Genomic DNA, 19,960 nt, shown 5'->3' on the forward strand with positions numbered 1-19,960 from the left:
CCCCGCTGTCACGGTCCGGGTTAAGTTGACATGGACGCCTACTCGCGAGGCCCCCGGGCGCACCCTTCTTTCCTCTGGGGGCGGTGTGGGGCGGTCTGGGCTTGACCCCGCCAGAGGTGCCCGCCGGCCAGCCCCCCAGCCTGCTGTCCACGGGCTCCGGGCTCGGCCCCAGCCGGGGAGGACCGTCCACACTCAAACAGGGAAAACAGCTTGTGATTTTATGAATGGGGCCCCGGGTTCTGGTCTTCCCCGGCGCTCACGTCGCGAAACGCCTGGAAGTCGAGAACCGCAGTTACTTTTAAGCGGATCTTTCAGAGGCTCTCAGCTCCTCGGGTGGTTTTTCGCCAGCTCTTGGAAATCGCGGGTGGCAGTGGGTGGTTCGCGTGCCTTAGACTTGAGACGACGGCGTTCCGAACGCCGGGGGTTTTGGAAGGTTAACAAGTGACATTGGGCTGAGGCCTAACGCCAGGTGCCCTGCCCGGAGCGCGGGGTGTGACGGCGGAGGCTGTGCTGCTGCTGGTGAGCGCAGGAACGAATCGGTGGGATCAGAGATGGGCTGAACCGCTCCCCAGAACGCTCGGCTGACGCGGGAGTCGGTGCAGGGGAGTTTTCCCCTCTTGAAAATGCCTTTTGGAAAACTTAGCCCCTCGGTGGGTTGATGGTTACTGAAACCATCGGTTGTTATGGTTACAGGGCATCTAATGTAAGGGCAAAGCCTGTCTCCACCCTCGCTCTTCCTCCAAAGCCGTGAAGTACTTTGTCACTACCGTCTTTAAGAGACGCTGCCCATGGAGGGCATACTTTTTTATTTGGAGGAAAAGCGTGGGCTCCATGAAGGCAGGAGTGCTGCCATATTCGTGTTTGAAGTTCTAGGTTGTGACACCGCGGCTGCTCTGCGCAGACGTTGAAAAGAACCAGCCTTTCGCATGTTTTGATGGTTTTCATCAAAGGCTTTAAAGGAGTCCTTTCAGGAGCCTGATGTAAGCTGGAAGGAAAACAATGAGTAACTTTTATATGGAAGCCAATAAGGAAAAACGGAGGCGCAAATGGTCCTTGAACTCTGGAATGGGGAGTGTTTGCAGAGTTTAGATGTTTGTTTGTTTGTTTGTTTGACCACCCAGCTAAGGAGATCTTAGTTCTGGGACCAGGGATCAAACCAGGGCCCTAGGCAGTGAGCGCACAAAGTGCTTACCACTGGACTGACAGGGAATTCCTGAAAGTCTGGGTTTGTGGATTTAGAGCTGGGTGACACCGTGCAGCTTATCTCCAGGGAGGTATTGAAAGAGCAAAAGTGCCATTTTTGTCAGCTCTGGTTGCTGTTTAGTCACTGAGTCGGGTTCTACTCTTTGGGGCCCCATGGACTGTAGCCTGCCAGGCTTCTCTGTCCACGGGGCTTCCCAGGCAAGAATACTGGAGAGGGTTGCTATTTCCTTCTCCAGGTGATCTTCCTGACTCAGGGATCAAACTGCCTGAGTCTCCTGAATTGGCAGGCAGATGCTTTACCATTGAGTGCTCTTACCCAACCCTTAAATCATTACGGCATTCTTTCAGATTCCTCTAAAAGTTGGTGATTGAGCTAAACTTAATGTAAAACAAACAGCCTCCTGAGATGATGAGGGTAGAGTGGGATTTTTGCCATATAGTTTCTTTTTTTCACATGGGCCTCAGGGTTGGGGGTGGTGGAGAGCTGTGGGTGAACTGGACTTGCCTGCATTTATCTTCAGGAAAGGTGCTATGCCTGAGAGGAAGGAGATTAAGAAACAGATTCAGATAATGGTGGTAATTGAGGCAACTGCCGAGTAGCCCAAGGGCTGGACAGAGGAAGGGGAAGAGAGAGTGCATGGGTTTTGGTGGGACTAAGGGGACCGGGCCTTGTTGGAGGTTTGAAGAGCAAGTAGAAAGTCATCATGTGAGAGGATTGGAGAAACAGCATTGCCAAGTGTATCGTTTGCATATTAGATATTATGGTTTTGGAATGCATCTGGAAAAGAAGCAGGAAAGACTGTTGTTAGTCTTTTAGGTAGGATAAATGTATAGGATGTTTGGGAGTTCTGGTCCCAGTGAAATGGCATGTAGTCAAAAAATATTCACTCAACTAATTTTTGTTGAGAGTTGGCCATGTGCCAGAAACTTTGAGGCATTCTGGGTATGATGGAGAAAAAAGGCAGGTCAGGAGTTTGTTTCTACATCCATATGGCTCACCTTCCCTCCCAAAGCTCATAACTTATGAGGATTTTCTGAAGCTCTTGAAGAAAGAAAGAGGTGAAATGCACAGAATATTACTTATCGTAAGAATGAAACAGGACAGTGGGGAAATCCCCTGTAGGTCATTTTTGGTATCAAACTGAATCTTCCAAGACTGCTTTCTGTGTCAGATGTGGTATCTCTTCATCCTCATATCTGTTGACCAGTGTTTTTTGATGGTGTTGCTGCTGCTGCTGCTAAGTTGCTTCAGTTGTGTCCCACTCTGTGCGACCCCATAGACGGCAGCCCACCAGGCTCCCCCGTCCCTGGGATTCCTTCTCCAGTGCATGAAAGTGAAGTTGCTCAGTCGTGTCTGACCCTTAGTGACCCCATGGACTGCAGCCTACCAGGCTCCTCCGTCCATGGGATTTTCCAGGCAAGAGTACTGGAGTGGGGTGCCATTGCCTTCTCCATTTGATGGTGTTATGTTCTTTTTAACCTTTCCCTCTGTCAGTGAGTTTACTCAGAAGTTTGGAAGTCAGGCAGCTGTCCCTGCCCTCCAGGTGCTTCTAGTTCATTTTCTTTGCCTGAGTGGCCCTCAGGGTCAGCTTTCTTCTGTCTGATCCTTATTCTCACCAGAGTGTCCCCCTGGGGAATTGCTGAGGTCACAGGGAATTGTTTGTTCTTTAATTCTGTCCCAGAGCAAAAGGTGGTCATTATAGAAAGAGCATTCGCTGAATTCCAGCTCTGCCATTGCTGCTTTCTCTGTGTATATTGGGCTGGTCATAAAGTTCATTCAGGTTTTCCCATAACATCTTATGGAGAAACTTGAACGCACGTTTTGGCCAACCCAATATATCCTCTTTTGTCCTGGAGCAGCCCTCTAAGGGAGACAGGTGCTGGAAGCCTCAACGTTGGACTTCCCAGGTGGTGCCGTGATAAGGAATCCACCTGCCGATGCCAGAGACATGAGCGATGCAGGTTCGACCCCTGGGTTGGGAAGATCCCCTGGCATAGAACATGGTAACACACTCTAGTATTGCCTAGAAAATTCCATGGACAGAGGAGCGTGGCAGGACAGTACCTGGGGTCGCAAAGAGATACGACTGAGTGACTGAGCGGGCAGGCTCGCGCAGGCACACACAGAGAGTCTCAATTTACAGGAGAGGAAACTGAGAGCAGTTCAGTAGCTTGCCCAGGGCATAAGCTGGTTAGTTGGTGCAACAAGATCTTAGTTCTCTGACCAAGGATTGAACCTAGGCCCTCAGCAGTGAAAGCAGAGTCCTAACCACTGGACCACCAGGGAATTCCCTGGAACAAGAACTTCAGTGTAGGACTTTCTGATTCCAGATGTACGTTTTCCGTGGCATACCGCGCTGCTTTCGCAGAAGAAAGGCAGGTTATCCTAGTCTCGCACAGTGCCTGCTTGGGCATTTGAAGGGCCAGGTTCAGGGGTGTTCAGAGAATTGCCGTAGTTGATGTGCTGGTGGCCGGGCGGGTGTTAGCCCCCTGTGTCCTGCCTCTTTGTCAGGTGTGTTTCTGGGTAATTCACATGACGCGGGAAATCTGAGTTTATTGCCATGAAAAGGTGACCAGACTTACCAGGTCTGTATCCCAGACCTGTATTCTATTTACTAGCTCTGTGACCTTGGGCAAACTGTTTTTTCTGTGTACCTCAGTTTCTTTATCTGTAAAATGGGACAGTGTTCACATTTCCACAAATGTAAGACAATACACTTTGTCTCAGCTTAACATGTCTGAAAAGAGAAGAAAGTGAAAGTGAAGTTGCTCAGTTGTGTCTGACTTTTTGTGACCCCATGGGCTGTAGCCTACCAGGCTCCTCCGTCCATGGGATTTTCCAGGCAAGAGTACTGGAGTGGGTTGCCATTTCTTTCTCCAGGGGATCTTCCCGACCCAGGGATCGAACCCGGGTCTCCTGCATTGTAGGCAGATGCTGTCACGGTCTGAGCCACCAGGGAAGCCAAAGTATCTTTTAAATCTATGAGGTCTGACATTTGTAGTTGGCTGGACTTCCTTTTTTCGAACATAAAATAATGGTGTCCTAGTGGGGTCCAAGGTCAGATGAACCATGCTAGTACATTCTCTGTCAGTAGTTGTGAGGATTACACGAAGTCATTTGTGTGCCTGGCACAGCGTGAGCCAGGAACACGTGATGCTGTCGAATGACAGAACGTAAGGTTAACTGGTAGGTGGCTCTAGAGGGAAGCTAGGGAGCGTCTTGTAAGATTTGCCACTCAGAGCCCAGGCAGTAATCCACGATCTGTGGGCTGCAGGAACATTTTCCAGTTTGTGTGGAGCTCTGTCCTTTGGCTGACTCTTGTCCCCGTGAGAAGCATTAACTTCAGGAGCTAACCAGCCATGGACAGACAGCTCCCTGCCTATTCATTAAGTTCTTTGTCAACTTCAAATCCCAAGTTAAAAATAACTATGAGAACTTTGGAAACCTGGGCTGATGTGAATACTATGTGTGAATTTTAAAGCACCTCAGGGTTTTGTGCAAGATTCCATGTTGCCTCTGGCCAAGCTCCTTGTGATGCTTAATTGCATCGTGTGAAGTGTCTATGCAGCCCCATTCATCAGAAGGGTGCTCAGAGGCAGGTACAGAAACCCTGAGTTTCTGAGTGAGGTGCAGAGAGCACTGCAGTTGGTGTTAAGAGACCCGTTGGCCGTCCTGGGGGGTTCTCCAGTTATTATGTGTGTCTTGGGCACTTCATTTCCCCACTCTGGACCTTGAAGTTCTCTTCAAAGTGCAGACTTGATTTCTTAGTCTCCTCCTCCCGCTCCCTCCAGTACAGTGTCGTTGATTATGTGAGTTTATGAATTTAAGGATCTGAGAAGTTAAATGTTTGAAAGGAAAGGACTCCTGAAGTCTCAGGTGCGTGTTTGTGCTAGTGCTTTTGTAATGAGAAAACATGGGCAGGTGAGAACAATAAGAGCACTGTCATTTATGGAGAACTGCTGTGTGCCAGGCACTGCCCCACTTTTCAACCTCACATCATCCTGTGAATGCTTGTGCTTGATCGTGTCTGACTCTTTGTGACCCTATGGACCCCCCCACCCCCACCCCAGGCTCCTCTGTCCATGGAATTGTCCAGGCAAGAATACTGGAATGAGTTGCCATTTCCTACTGCAGGGGGTCTTCCTGACCCAGGGATCAAACCCCAGTCTCATTCGTCTCCATCGGCAGGCAGATTCTTTACCCCTGCGCCGTCTGGGAAGCCCTTATGAATAGTAGACCCTAGTATCAATCTTATTCTAAGATGAGAAAGCCGAAGTTCAGAGTTAAGTAACGTGTTCAAGATCATGCAGCGAGGACAAGAGCTTATGGCTGGGACTAGAACTCGGGCTTATGTTGCTCCCCAGTGTGAGTTCTGTGGTTGTATCAGGTGGACCCTGCCTCATTTTGAAATCTTCTAAGCCATGTTCCCTGGAAGTTTTCTCAGTTCAAAAAGTGAGATTTCCCTTTGCTTTGGGGTCATACATTCCCAGCCTCTTACTGTGTACTGACCCCAGTTTAAATTCTGAGTTCTCCTTGAGAACATCTGCTGTGTGTTGGGAGAACTTTATTAAATTTAAGGACGACCCCTATAGGAGTTGCAGAAGACTCAAGTCCTCTTTGGTTTTTCTTTGGTGAACAAAAGCCACAGGCCAGGCCACTGTGAGCATAGATAGGACTGTTGAGAGAAGAATCTGGCCTTTCTGCGAAGAAGCTGCTGGAGTGGCTGATGGGTGGGCTTTGAAACAACCTAGTGACCTTTGTTGGGTTTGCCCAGAAGATCGGTTCTAAGGGCTTCCCTCCAAAGAGATGATTGGACACACTGAGCCCCTCCTGGGCTTATTCTAACATTTGAGACCAGGACAGGGCAAGAGGAGCCCTCTTCAGCTTGTTTAGGTTTTGAGATTTAAAACCACCCCACCCCCATCCTTGCAGGATTATTCCTGCAGATAACCTTTGAGAATCTCAGTATGCATTTCGTAAGTTTCATTTCACGTTTGTTACTTAAAGCTGACATAAGCTGGCCTGTTCTCTCTCTCAATTTTAAGTCCTTTCTTACACTTAATGTTGTCTTTTAAGCAGTGTTCCTCAAGATGGTTCTATGTATCATTTGGGGCTGGAAATACAAAATTAAAAAATCTTACCACTGAAAGGACTGACTGAACAGCGATCATCACTCATTAAACAAGTGTCTCTGAGTGTCTGGAGCCAAGCATTGTGCTTAGCATTGGAAAGAAATCCAACGGGGAGCGAAACAGATGTGTTTCCTGCTGGCACACAGCACATTATGTAGTCTAGACAGTAAACAAGTCAACTGACGTGTGTGTTGTATACATTAAATGGTGAGAAGTTGGAAATCTCCTTCCTCTGAGGGAGGAGAAAAACAGGCCCTGAGAAAGAATAAAGGGAGGGAGCCAGTGTTGGGAAGGCGCCTCAAGGGAGGGAGTGGCTTGTGGCCGGTGTGGCTGTGGTGAGGAGGGGCCAGAGGAGCAGATGAAGGGAGGAAAGGCAGGTGCATCACAGAGCGGAGGGGAAGGGCTGGGACTCCCAGCCTGTCAGTGCTTGAGGCACCGTGGGAATGTCTTACAGGGGTTTGCTGACTTACTTGGCCTGGAAGGAGATGAGCTTGTGTTTTTGGGTCCACATTTCCATCATCCTGGGTGTAAAGTAGCCAGAGGGCGATAGGTGGGACCGAAATGGCCCCTGCACATGTCCACTGGAGGCGTCCCTGTGTGGCGTGGTGTGGGGCGGCCACATGCTAGCCACAGCCCGGCTGCTGGGCAGCGCTTGCCGTGGGGCCTCTGTAGCGCGGGCAGGGCTCACCTGAAAGCTGGGGTGGACTGGAAGCATTGTTCCTCAGTCTGCGGGCATCTGCGTTAGCGTTGGGATGGGGAGGGAAGTCGATTATCAGCCTTTTCTTCCGATAAGATGAGGCAGACAGTGGCCTTATTGTCAGGTGGTAAGCATGCCGGCTCCGAGCAGCTGAGAACAGAACCCACCTGAACCCGGCCTCTGAAGACGCTCAGTGCAGTGCTTCCTGATGCCCACCACAGCCTGGGATCACACAGGAGGAGAACTTCATAAAACAGGTCGCTGGCTGGGTTGGTTCTTGGCCTGACTTGAGAGGTTTGGTAAAATGCTATGCACCCAGCCCTATCAAAGTTTATAATTACCCTCCAGAGTATGTGTTAGAACAGATTGAATTTGTGTATAAGTGCATTAGTTCCTTGAGAAAAAAAAAAAGTCCATTATTCTGGAGAGAAATTTTACATACACAAAAGTAAAGAAGAAAAAATGAGCCTCCTGTATCTGTCACTCAGTTTGAGTAATTATCAACATTTTCCAATCTTGTTCCCATGTTGTTTCACATTTGAAGCATTGTTGGTGGATTTTCTGTCACAGTATAAATGTGTCTTTGGGATATAAAATCACATGGTAGATATGGTGCTAGAGAAATTCCTGCATGCTGCATCATTACAGGACATAATTACAGGACTGGTGTTAGTGGTTGCCATTCTAAATCTGAAACGAACATTTCTTGCAAGCCCCTTATAGACTTGCCTATGAAAAGTAAGCACAAAATTAGATGGCCAAATAATCTGTGTATTTACTAAAAATATCACCTGCATTGGGCAATATATAAAATATATATGAAAGAAGCTTCCCAGGTGGTGCAGTGGTAAAGAACGTGCCTGCCAGTGCAGGAGACACAAGAGACGCGGGTTCAGTCCCCGGGTCAGGAAGATCCCCTGAAGGAGAAACTGGCAACCCATTCCAGTATTCTTATCTGGAAAATTCCATGGACAAAGGAGCCTGGGCAGGTTACAGCCCATGGGGGTAACAAAGAGTCAGACACAACTGAGCGTGCACGCACACGTGCGCGCGCACGCACACGTGCGCGCGCACACACACGCATACATGGAAAGAATAAGACAGTCTTCACAGTGGCTTGTGAAATACTGGTCCCTTTCTTCCTCACAAGGAATCACATGGTTATTTTCAACATTCCTGGCAAATAAAATATACACAAACCCCAAACTATGAGACTGACTAAAAGCACTATTTTTTGGTGTATATTAAGTTCAGATTATAGCTTCTGCTAGGGCTTCCCTGGTGGCTTAGACGGTAAAGCGTCTGTCTGCGATGCAGGAGACCTGGGTTCGATCCCTGGGTTGGGAAGATCCCCTGGAGAAAGAAATGGCAACCCACTCCAGTACTCTTGCCTGGAAAATCCCATGAACGAAGGAGCCTCGTAGGCTAGAGTCCATGGGGTCGCAAAGAGTCAGACATGACCAAGCGACTTCACTTCACTTCATAGCTGCTGCTGCTGTTGTGTCCAACTCTGTGTGACCCCATAGACGGCAGCCCACCAGGCTCCCCTGTCCCTGGGATTCTCCAGGCAATAACACTGGAGTGGGTTGCCATTTCCTTCTCCAATGCAGGAAAGTGAAAAGTGAAAGTGAAGTCGCTCAGTCGCGTCTGACTCTTAGCAACCCCATGGACTGCAGCCTACCAGGCTCCTCCCCGTCCATGGGATTTTCCGGGCAAGAGTACTGGAGTGGGTTGCCATTGCCTTCTCCAGATTATAGCATTCACTTACAAAATCAAGGAGGACACAGCTATGTATTGAAAGTCTCTATCTATTAAACTTTTGTGTGTGTTTTAAGGAGAACTCAAACCTGCAGAGAACACTTTCCGACAGACCTTCTGTAGCGTTGAGAATGTGCTCCATCTGTGCTGTCAATATGGTGGCCTCTGGCTGCCTTGACTATCAAACCTTGCAAGGTGGCTAGTGCAACTGAGAAACTGATGTTTTATCTTAATTTTCAGTTAAAGAGCTCCATGTGGCCACACTGATGGTGTCGTAAACCCTGGAGCTACACTGTTCAATCTCTGTGATAGGAAAAATCCTGCAGAAACTAATTTGGACAACAAATGAGAGAGCACAATTCTTGTGTAGGTCCTGAACTCGGTATATTTTAGAGAAAAGGAGTTTGATTCTGTAGAAGGAAGAATTGCCTCTTGGGGTTCATGGTGTTCCTCTGAGAGCACGGTTTTGGCAGCTCAGTAACCTGAGAGGTTAGATTTGGTGCGGGATGTCTTCCAGGGCTCAGATCTTATGAAAGAAGGAGTGACTCTCTCCAATGCAAAGCGCTTGTGCTACTCTTGCATCACAGAAGGTTTCTAAGAGGTAGACGGGAATCTGTTGAGTGGCTCATATGAAGGTTTCAGGTGGTCGGGTGACCTTACCCTTGGTAGCTGCATTCACTGCCAGGGGGGTTTAGAGGTTCAGAGGAGACATGCAAGGGCCTGGGCTGTCGTAGTCACCTTTTCCTCCCCAGCACATAGTACATGCTAAATAAATATGTTTCAAAAACGGATGACAGTTTTTAAGAATGGATTTAAGAGCAAGTAAGGAGAAGAGCTTTAAATTTGTCTAGAAATTCTGAAAAATAGGTGCCAAAGGAAGTAAGTGTAATACCAGTGAGCTGCAGAGTGTATACAGCCAATATTTGCTGCCGGAGGTAATTGACATTTCTCTTCACTGCAAATGCAAGCTGGCTCTTATCTCGTCCGTTACCAGGTGCTGTTATTTTCATCTCTTAAACATCTCTTTAATGGTTCTCTTTCTCTTGAGCTTCACTGCCACCACTCTAGTCCAAACAACTCTCTTGGTTTTGAAGGTGGCAGCAGCCTTCCCCCCCGTTCTTCTCACAGCCGCTTTCCCTCTGCTCTAATCTCTTCACCCCTCGGCAGCCGGAGTGGTCTCTTTCTCTTAAAAATTCCTAATATGATCACACCACATCCTTGTTCCCAATCCTAGGAAGGCTTCTTGTTGCTCCCAGGATAAGAGCCACATTCTGAACCTCGTCTGCAAAGTCCTGTGTGATTCAGCGCCCCCCGCCTGCCTCTGCTGTGGCCTGGCCCCAGGACTCTCCCCTCTCAGTTCATTACAGTCCATGACCCTTCTGTTCCCAGCTGGAAGGGAGCTCAGCCTTTCAGGAACTGAACCACCGTGCATCTCCCTCTTCGGGAAGCAGCTCCACCTCCTCACCTCGCTCCCTTTTTCTCTCTTGTTCTTTACACCACTTCTCGCTGTTGTGGTGACGTATTCTTTAGGAGACATCTGCTTTCCCACTTCTTCTGGGAGGGCAGGGACCTCATCCATTGTGCTCACGATTATATACCAGTGCCTCGCTCAGCATCTGGCCCGCTGCACGAGCTTCTTAAATGTTTGCTGGGTGAGTGAATGAATGAGTGTAAGCACATTAGGAACATGGGTGACCTTGAATAATGCTCTCTAACACTTGGATTTATTGGAAGGATTGCATAGTTTTTAGAGCAGGATAACCTGAGAAGGGAAATGGCCAGGCTGGGGGCTGAGTGTGGAGGGATAGTCCATGGGAATCTGTGGTTGGAGCTGTCTGGTGGGTTTAGCACTGTCTCACAGGAGAAACATGTCTTGACCCACACTTGAAAAGCATTTGCCTGCTGAGTTAAGGGTGGTCCCCTGTCTAACTTCCTATCCCTGCCCTCAGGGGGCATCACTCTCACTGAGTATATGCTTAGTTGCACTGGGCTCCCATTTAAGAACTCACGGTTGGAGTCTTCCATATACAACCCACAGACAGAGATGTAGTAGTCTTCCTGTCTTTCTAGAGTCGGGATTCTGCCCTGTTCATGTTTGTCTCTCTTTCCTCGCTTTCCTCCATGGCTCTTATTCCCATTGGCACCCCTGGGCTGTGTCCCACAGGTGGTGGCGCTACTCCAAAATCATGCCAGGTGGGTCCTAAAAAGAGTTCTTGGCAGTGTTGTCCTCAGTCACCTCTGACTCGGCAACCCCATGGACTGTATGTAGCCCGCCAGGCTCCTCTGTGAGATTTCCCAGGCAAGGATACTGGAGTGGGTTGGATGGGTTGCCATTTCCTCTTGCAGGGGGTCTTCCCGACCTGGGGATTGAACCCTCGTCTCCTGCATTGGCAGGAAGATTCTTTGTCGCTGAGCCACCTGGGAAGCACTCTTGGCAGCAGTGGGAGGGGATTCTAGTTTTGCCTTGTCCGGGAAGAGACTTCCAGCCACTGGGAAGAACAGAGGCAGGTCCTGACCCTGCCGGTGAGGAGACGCCCTCTTCCTGGGCCACTTCTAGCTGAGGGGAGGAGCCTGCGGGTGCTCCTCAGATCCTCTTGTCATGTGGGAGAGACTCAGGGGAAACCTGGATCTTCACCAGAAACCATGTATTTCTAGCCAGGAAATGGAAGGCCTTGGCAGAGATGATGGTTACATTTCTTCTATAACTTTTGTGATTCTGAAAGAGAAACTGGGATGTTTTCTCAGTTTGATGGGATGTCACTAGCTGGTTTCCTAGGAAATGTGTGTTTTTGTTTTTATTTTTGGAAGGAAGGGACTGGTTCCCTGAACCAGAGCCTCCAATAACCAGAGAGGAGGTATTTCATGAAGACCAGAGTGATATGTCTTCTGGGAGTCTTGCAAGTCTGGTTAAGAAGGCTTTAAGCTGCAGTCCATGGGGTCGCAAAGAGTCAGACACGACTGAGCGACTTCACTTTCACTTTTCCCTTTCATGCATTGGAGAAGGAAATGGCAACCCACTCCAGTGTTCTTGCCTGGAGAATCCCAGGGACAGGGGAGCCTGGTGGGCTGCTGTCTATGGGGTCGCACAGAGTCGGACACGACTGAAGTGACTTAGCAGCAGCAGCAGTAGCAGCAGCAAGCTGAATATTAAGGGGACAGAAAAGTGTCCAGGAAAATGGCAGAACCAGAGACTATAGAGACCTGTGTGACTTAGCAGCAGTGTGGGTACTGAAGTGGTGCCCAGGAACTCCCAAGTGGGAACTGGCATCAGCTGGTTGAGAACGCCACTGGTGGAGGGTGAGCAGGTGATACCTCCATGCCCTGGAAGCCTGAACAGCTCAGCCGGGTAACTATGATCTGGTGGGGAGGGAGGATTAGAATAGAGCCAGGTAGTGTGGGTACACCTGGCTCTAAAAGAAAACCCTCTGCGAGATTCACTGCGTGCCCTGATCGTGGAAGGCTGGCGGGGAACGTTTCAATGATGATAGAGTAGAGGCCAGGTTATGTCACTGTAGGACTCTGCCTGCCAGACTGAGGAGGCAATGATTTTTTTTTTTTTTCATAGATTTTAAAACACGCCTCCTGGCAGGTGTAGTGGACCAAGCAGATGTTTGTATAAGGTGAATTCCATTCAGAGTGGACCATGTGGTAGATTCTAACCCTACCTTGCTGATCATTTTACCTCTGAGAGCAGGTAAAGGGAAGTGTGTGTATGTGTGTGTGTGTGCGGTCCTGCTGGGACCTAACGGTGACAAATGAGGAAAAGGTGGTTGACAGCGAGGACAGGGGGAAGCCATGCAGACAGCAAGGGGACCTGTGGCTGCGGCCAGCAATAGGCAGAGAGCTCGGGGTAGGGAGGCCGGCTCCACGGTGCCTGCTCTCCACCCTGCAGTCACTGGGCTGAGCATCTCCTACCTCATTTTGTTGCTTCCTTTGATCAAATTGAGGGACCTGCTCCTCACCTGAGCTGGAAGGGAGGCCGTCCGTGTCCTCGTGTCCAGATGTCCGTTAGTGACCTCGGGAACATTAGCCCAGGGCAGTGACTAGTCTGTGTGGCCCCTGATCGGTTTCCCATTCCTCCACTCAAGTTCAGGATAGAAATAGTGGGGTCTCCTAGTACCTGTGCTAGGAAGTCTGAAGGGAGCCGTCCTCAGGGAAGGTGGAGCTGCGGGCTTTGGCTAAGTTCACAGGCAAGATCGAAGTGGAAAATAAGTCAAGAGTGGTGGAAAGCCCAGGGGAAAGGAGTTGCTTTCGTTTTAATTTCCCAGGGTAGGCTAATGTCTGTGGGGAGGTGATGAGTGGTACTCGATTCTGAAGGGTAGGTTATAGTAAAGCAGGAACATTAATCTTTTTTTTAAGGCTAAAACTCCCAACAGAAATGACTATTGATCATGCTCTGAGCCTGAAATCAAACTCATTTGGTCATTTGAGCTTTTGTCTTAAGGCTTGACTGTGATCGAGAGGGGTGTTGGCAGAGGCTTAATAGCCTGCAGTGAAATTTTATTTCATTAGGTCTGATTTGTGGTACGAAAATCTCATAGAAGGAAAAAAGCACAATTTGAGTTTCTGGATTAGGTGGTAAGAGTCATTTTTGGCAGCACAGGGAACAAGTCCAGGGCCCAGGGTTTTCTGGGGCAGATGGTCAAGAGGTTCTTCCAACTATGTAAATTTATAATGCCAGAGTGTTAATCTCACAAATTAAAATGTAAGACATGTTTAAAGTATATACATTTTTGACCCGCAGCTAAGAAGAAATCTTCCAGAAATTGCCGACTTAACTGTTTTCTAAAACTTCCCACTACTGGGGCTTGATGAGAATTTTAATCTTTCTATGTTATCTGTCAGAGTTGTTGGCCTGTTAACTTCAATTTCCCTTCCCAGAAATGCTGTCCTGCCTCCCCTGGGCTCCTCCCAAGCGCAGCAGCAGAGTCTCCTGGCCTCTCACCCACCTCTGCGCTGAGTGAGCACAGAGCAGGTGGGCTCCGGTAATTGGTTAGTGTTGAGTGCTCAGGAAGAAAGGAGTATTTTTTTTGGCCACATTTTTCTGTTTTAGGAGTTCTTTTCTACAGGTGAGCAAATTGGTACTTGAAGCATGAATGAGAGGTTTTTGGTTTCTTGTTTTGGCAACAGTGAGACAGGGGCAGGTATGTGGTTCAGCCCTGTCGGCCCCTTTTCCTGCCTGTGGTTGGGGGGGTCACATCAGTATCTCTCAGTGGTGTGATGCTGTTGCTAAGGGACTGAGTGGTCCGGCCAGACAAGTGGGAAGCCTGGAAACTGTGATGATTTCAGGCCAGATTCTTTGAGGCTTGAGAAAGGGCTTATCAAATAGGTTATCCCTATATTGAGTTAGTGTGGGCTGATCCTCCAAGGATCCCTTGAGCATTCAGCAGATGACACTGCTCAGAAGACAGTGGCTGTGCTTGGGGACTGCCACTGGGCAGGCCTGGACTCTCCGTGAGTGCCAGTCTTCTGTGAATCTCCTAAAGGAAGTCCCTACCCACTTTGCCATTCTTTTTTTAAAGATGGCATTTCAAAAATCTTAAAAGCTGGTATTTGAATAGCAGTTGAACCTGATAAATTCTTAATTATAAAATGGTTGAAAGTGAAAGTCGCTCAGTCCTGCTTGACTCTTTGTGATCCCATGGACTATACAGTCCATGGAATTCTCCAGGCCAGAATACTGGAGTGGATAGCCTTTCCCTTCTCCAGGGGATCTTCCCAACCCAGGGATTGAACCCACGTCTCCCGTATTGCAGGTGGATTCTTTACCGGCTGAGCCACAAGGGAAGCCCTAAAAAGTGGTTAGATTCTCTTTTCCCAGGGTAATAGTTTGTAAGCCAGCGTGCCAGTTTTTCTTTTTTTCTTTTTTAACTAAAGTATGTTTTGGAATTTTCATTTGTTTTTCCATTTTGGGGCTATTTGTGGAGTGTCTAGAAAGTAACCAGCTGTTTTCCCAGTAAGGTCTTGGTTCCAGGAGCACAAAGTCCTGGTGGCGCTTTGGGAGGTGCTAGACCAGTGTCGTCTTGCTAGAGCAGAACCTCAGCCTTCTCGGATGGCCTACAGAGCTTGCACCCACCAACCAGAGGGGTGTGGATCAAGACACTACCACCCCCCTTACTAGGAACAGTGCACTGAGTTCTTTCAGCCAGGGTTTTTAACTTTGGGCTGGGGAAGGGAGAAGTCTCTGCCTTCTCACGAGTTGAATGTGAAATCCTGTGGGTATTTGCGCATGTGCGTTGGCTGCAGTGACAGTGATGGTGGTGGTGGGCCGGGGTGTTGATTTTATCAGGTTAAGGAAGAGCTCCAGCTCTAAAGTTGCTTTATGTTTCGTCTAAAAAGCTCTGAAGCCAGGTTTTTAGAAAGGAGGGACCAATTCAGAGTAGAGGGAGAACCTGGAACAAAGGCTCCAGGGTCCCAGCGGGTGGGAGTCTGTGTGTGCAAGCCTGGCTTCTCCTCACCAGTCATGCCAGGCTAGCCTGGACCCCTGAGATTCTCTTTCCTCACTACTGGCCTCTTTGCCCTCCTCAGATCCTTAAGGTGTCCTTTGTGGAGAGCACTGATAAAGTTGTCCTCTGAACCAGGTGTCTTATACCAAGACATCTTCTCCTTGGTTTCCTTAGTCAGTTTCTTTTAATCAGTGCCCCAGTCTCCCCCCTCAACCCCCTAAATTCTCACAGGGCTTCTCTTTTCTTGGGTTTATCTCTTTTATACCACCTTTTCTTCCTTCTGTTTTTATCCTAATGCCTTCTAAGTTAATCTTTTCCCTCTCGTGGGCTTTTCTGTTGGGTCTGGTGATTCTTGGTCTGCAGCCAGAAAGGGGGCCCTGAAGTAGAAAGAGAACTGGGAGTCTGAGCCTTGCAGCCTTGTTTGACTCTGCCCCTTGGGTCTCAGCTTACCATTGCTAGCCTGAAGTCCAGCAATCTCCTCTTGCAGCCTCCAACTGGTCAGGAACCCACACCTGCCCTCACTGTCACTGGCTCCCTTCTTTCCTTGTGGACCTCATGTGTGTCCTAGGATATGAGCTCTGCTTATGAAAGTATGATTCTGTTTTATATTCCTTATTCTAGTTTTGCTAGAGGCAGAAAAGACAGAAGAAATTGCTTTCAGAAGGACCGTTCTTGGGACTTCCTTGGTGGTCGAGCAGTTGAGACTCTTTGCTTCCACTACCAGGGGCTTGGCTTGTGTTCGATCCCTGGTTGGGGAACTAAGATTCCCCCATGCCATGCAGTGCAGCCAAAAAGTTTAAAAAAAAAAAAAAAGACCGTTCTTCCAGGGGCGGACCAATATATGACAGCACTGGTGACGTGCATTATTATAGCAGAACCCTGTTACATTTACAGTCAAAGGTGATCATCATCTACCTTTGGTAGTTTGAGTTTCTTCCCCTCTCTGAATTTCTCCCCCAGCATTCTAGGGGGTCAGGGATCTGGCCCTGAAAGGGGTCTTGGAGGAAGGTCTTCTTCTCTTGCTACTTCTGAGGATTCGGTAGCTCCCCGGCAGCACACACCTTCATGTGAAGGTGGGCATGTGATCCGGGAGGCTCTGCTTAGGAAACTGGATCTCTTAATTGATAGAGCCGGCTCCTGTGCTAGAATGCAAGCTGTTGGTAATTACAAAAAACCTACCGTGAAACTCATCTAAAATTAATGAAGAGTCAGCACCGTGGATTGTAAATACAGAGGAAGTTATGGCCCTGGCTCTGTTTCCCGAAGGTGAATTATTTCTCGCCAGCCCCTATGTTTTCCTTCTCCCCATTGTACCTGGGACCCCGATCAGTTTACCTCCCTCCTCCTCTGTCCCATTTTAATGGAAAGCTATCCAAAAAATGCAGTGCATTCCCGTCAACTGTTTGGGATTCTCCATTCCACTTTTCTATGAATGCAGAGAAGTGAAAGGTCTGTTTACTGTTTAAAGAAAACAGTAAAACATGTGGGAAACAAAAACTTGGGAGTGAAAACCAGCCTGATGAACAGAACATGTCTGCTCTTCCTGACTTCGATTTTTTAAAAAGGAGGGCTGTTCAGTACTTCATTTTGCATGTATGTCGGCCTGTGAAGCTCTCTAGACCACCGCTTACATATGCCATGATAGATGGCTGAGGTATTTGAGGTTAAAATCCTACTCCTTTGGCAACATGTACTTTACAGGCATACCATCCCCCCTTGATTTAATAGGCAGGATCTTTGGTCTGTGTGCTTTTATGTGACTTGAAAAGAAACTGACTAGTCCATTTAAATAGATTTCAATTAGGATAATGGCTTTGAGACATCTCACAATGGTACATTTTCTAGACTATTTAAGATGGAATTGTCAAATTATAGCAAACAGAATTAGAAATTATTTTACAATTTTCTCAGCAGATGGTAATTTCCCCTTTGGTGTTATCTAAGTCATTCTGGAAATAATAGCGTAAAGGTACCTTTTTCTAAAAACTTGATTATTTTCCAAATACAATGGTACCTTTTGGTTTAGAAGAAATGCTAGAGGGAGATGGTAGTCCAGGAGAACAAGCAGAAAACAGTAATTTTCAGCCTTTCATTGTACCTTTGGTCACATTTTTGGAAGAAAGACCAAAAATTGCCATTGCGTGAAAGAACATTGGTAACTGGGTACACGTGAAATGACAATGAGATTTTAGAGTAACAAAGTCACTTTCTTCCATGGCTTGTAGAAACAAACGGTGTGTGATCAGCAGGTCCAGCATCTGGGACTGACGGAAGTGGAGAGTTTATGTAATCTGTAGTATATTTAAATTTCCATGTTAGAAAAACCTCACAGAGAACAAGTTTATTAAAACAAAAATTAAAAAAAATAATTTTTAAATGGGAGGGCAAATGTACAAGTATTAATTCTTACAGAATATTGAAAATTCTTTAATCTAGGACACAGTGTGTTGAGAGGGTCAGAGACCAGTGGAAACAATGACTTTAGGGTTACATTTTGATGTAGAAATGCTCAGTCGAAGATAAAACTTGCCTGGGAGGAAAGTTTCTATGGAGATGTGTCCTGTATCTTGAGTGATGTACTGAAGCATTGAAGACTCAACATTAATTTTGATCTTGCTTAGAAAGCTGGATAAAATAATGTGTTTCTGAATTAAAAAAAAAAAAAGAAACAAAAACCCAGTAAATTATTATGACGTGTTACCGGCTTGCAGTGGAAAATGTCAACATCCAGGAGTCCAAAGCAAACTCAGGAATCAGCATCCTCAGTGCAGACCTCGCTGACTCACCATCTTGATTTCAGGGGCTGTCATAGCTGTGAGGTCCGGCGGCCTGTCCTCAGGCATCCCCAGGAATGTGGGGGATCTGCACCACAAAAGGAGTATGGTAGCTAGTACTGCTGACTCCTGGTATACTTCCTGGGAAAAAGTATTTGACTCCAGGCAGGTCCTAACTTGTTAGAAACTGGCAGTGGCTCTGAGAAGCTTTGCATGCTTAATTGTGTCTGACTCCTTGCAACCTCATGGACTGTAACCCGCCAGGCTTCTCTGTCCATGGGATTTCCCAGGCAAGAATACTGGAGTGGGTTGCCATTTCCTTCTCTTGGGGATCTTCCCAACCCAGGAATTGAACCTGCATCTCTTGAGTCTCCTGGACTGCAGGTGGATTCTTTACTGCTGAGCCATCAGGGAAACTCGTTTCCTAAAATAACCCAAAGGAAAAAGTTCTGCTGCCCTTTAAGTGGTACTTTAACTGCTTTTAGGCCATGCACTTTTGAGTCTCTGAACCCTATGAGATCTCTCTAGAAAACCACACATGTACACACAGATCAGTTTTGCATGTAGACGTAAAAACCCTTGATTTACAGTAAGAGGCAAGTTTTTGGAGAGAATTTTAGAAGGGAGTTTGCTGCTGTTACACCATTTTTCATTGGAGGGTTCAGGCTATGGCTTGAAAATGTACCTTGTGGGTTGTTGGACAGTAAGTTTGAACAGGGCTGAAAGCTGCGGCCAGGCCTCATTCTGAGAAAGTCGTGTGACCTGAGAGTAGTGCTTCTGGAAGGTGTAGCTCCCTTCCCCTGCAGAGCTGGGCCCAGTACTTCCCATTAGGGACTTTGGGGAGAAGGTTCTTTTTGTCTAAGGGCAAATTATGTAGAAAAGCAGTACCAACTCTGCATTTATTTCCCTAGTTATCTATGTGTGTTTTCCCTTAGAGTGGAAAGACAGATACAGCCTTTGACCCAGTGGGTTTTTAATTTGCTAGGTAAATCGCTTGTTATATTAGTTTTAAAGGAGGCATTGCCTGCTTTATTATGGCATAACATGACTTCAGAGTTCTCCCATTTGAGAATATATGTGTTTAAGAAAGTACCTTGAGAAAACTGCATTTGTTGGATTTGTGTCCTGGCTTCAGATGTGCATTCCAACAGCCTTCCTGTATGAGGCAAGCTGGGAGCCTGACACAAGGGCAGGCCCGGAGCCGCAGGTCTGGAGTCCTGTTGTTAGCAGCACTTCTTTCATTTCCACTTCTGACCCCTTCCCGCCACCTCAGTGGATGGTGACTTGCAGAGGAGCCTTTATTTATGCCATTGAGGTCTAAGAACTCAGCACCACTCAAGAATATTTCCCCTTGTCCTGAAGGATCCTTATCTTTGACACAGCATCCAGGTCTGTATAGTCCACAGTATGGTTTTTCCAGTAGTTATGTACAGATGTGAGAGTTGGATCACAAAGAAGGCTGAGTGCCAAAGAATTGATGCTTTCAAACTGTGGTGCTGGAGAAGACTCTTGAGAGTCCCTTGGACGGCAAGGAGATCAAACCAGTCAATCCCAAAGGAAATCAGCCTTGAATATACATTGGAAGGACTGATGCTAAAGCTCCAATACTTTGGCTACCTGATGCGAAGAGCTGAGTCATTGGAAAAGACCCTGATGCTGGGAAAGATTGAGGGCAGGAGGAGAAGAGGGCGGCAGAGGATGAGGTGGTTAGATAGTATCATCGACTCAGTGGACATGAATTTGAGCAAACTCCAGGAGGTAGTGAGGGACAGGGGAGCTTGGCTACTGCAGTTCCTGGCGTCGTAAACAGTTGGATCCAACTTAGTGACTGAACAACAACCAGGTTTCCTAAAAGAAATGCATTTTCTGAGCGGAAACAAGGTACAGAGTGGTCCTGTGAGAGGAGAGGGACCATGCCCACAGTCCTTAGGAAGGCTTATGTTCCTGGG

General features: G+C 47.6%; 1 protein-coding gene across 1 annotated transcript in view; it reads left to right on the plus strand.

Annotated features, from left to right (window-relative positions):
- The first annotated feature begins 11,885 nt into the window (after nucleotides 1–11,885).
- The window catches only part of TEX2 (testis expressed 2), a 103,145-nt gene continuing 95,070 nt past the window's right edge, over nucleotides 11,886–19,960 (plus strand). Inside the window, exon 1 of the mRNA XM_010856416.1 lies at nucleotides 11,886–12,485. The gene's annotated coding sequence lies outside the window, so the exon portion shown is untranslated. The remainder of the gene's footprint in view (nucleotides 12,486–19,960) is intronic.

The sequence above is a fragment of the Bison bison genome, unplaced genomic scaffold (genome assembly GCF_000754665.1).
Source record: "Bison bison bison isolate TAMUID 2011002044 unplaced genomic scaffold, Bison_UMD1.0 scf7180017864371, whole genome shotgun sequence".
Lineage (NCBI taxonomy): Eukaryota > Metazoa > Chordata > Mammalia > Artiodactyla > Bovidae > Bison > Bison bison.